Here is an 862-nt window from a genome sequence, read left to right as displayed (position 1 = left end):
TTCTGAAGATCCTTACCAGTTTTTAACTGAGTTCTTGCAGATTTGTGAGACTGTTAAGACGAATGGAGTTGATCCTGAAGTCTACAGACTCATGCTTTTCCCTTTTGCTGTGAGAGACAGAGCTAGAATATGGTTGGATTCACAACCTAAGGATAGCCTGGACTCCTGGGATAAGCTGGTCACAGCCTTCTTGGATAAATTCTTTCCTCCTCAAAAGCTAAGCAAGCTGAGAGTGGATATTCAAACCTTCAAGCAAAAAGATGGTGAATCCCTCTATGAAGCTTGGGAAAGATACAAGCAGCTGACCAAAAGATGTCCATCTGACATGTTTTCAGAATGGACCATATTAGATATATTCTATTATGGTCTATTTGAATTTTCGAAAATGTCATTGGACCATTCTGCAAGTGGATCTATTCACCTAAAGAAAACGCCTGAAGAGGCTCAAGAACTCATTGACATGGTTGCAAACAACCAGTTCATGTATACCTCTGAGAGGAATTCCGTGAATAATGGGATACCTCAGAAGAAAGGAGTTCTTGAAATTGATGCTCTGAATGTCATATTGGCTCAGAACAAAGTGTTGACTCAACAGGTCAACATGATCTCTCAAAATCAGAATGGATGGCAACATGCATCCAACAGTATTAAAGAGGCAGCTTCTGAAGAAGCTTATGATCCTGAGAACCCTGCCATGGCAGAGGTTAATTACATGGGTGAACCTTATGTAAACACCTATAACTCATCATGGAGAAATCATCCAAATTTCTCATGGAAGGATCAACAAAAGCCTCAACAAGGCTTTAACAATGGTGGACGCAATAGGCTGAGCAATAGCAAGCCTTTTCCATCATCTTCTCAG

The 862-nt window shown here is 40.6% G+C and overlaps 1 non-coding gene across 1 annotated transcript; it reads right to left on the bottom strand.

Moving 5' to 3' along the window:
• Positions 1-223: 223 nt before the first annotated feature.
• On the bottom strand, positions 224-327 carry LOC127741796 (small nucleolar RNA R71). The gene has a single exon (XR_008003001.1). It is a non-coding gene; the product is annotated as a small nucleolar RNA R71 (small nucleolar RNA).
• Positions 328-862: the final 535 nt, after the last annotated feature.

The sequence above is a fragment of the Arachis duranensis genome, chromosome 9 (genome assembly GCF_000817695.3).
Source record: "Arachis duranensis cultivar V14167 chromosome 9, aradu.V14167.gnm2.J7QH, whole genome shotgun sequence".
Classification (NCBI taxonomy): domain Eukaryota; kingdom Viridiplantae; phylum Streptophyta; class Magnoliopsida; order Fabales; family Fabaceae; genus Arachis; species Arachis duranensis.
The sequence above is the reverse complement of the archived record's forward strand: the minus strand, read 5'-3'. Positions and strand labels throughout refer to the sequence as shown.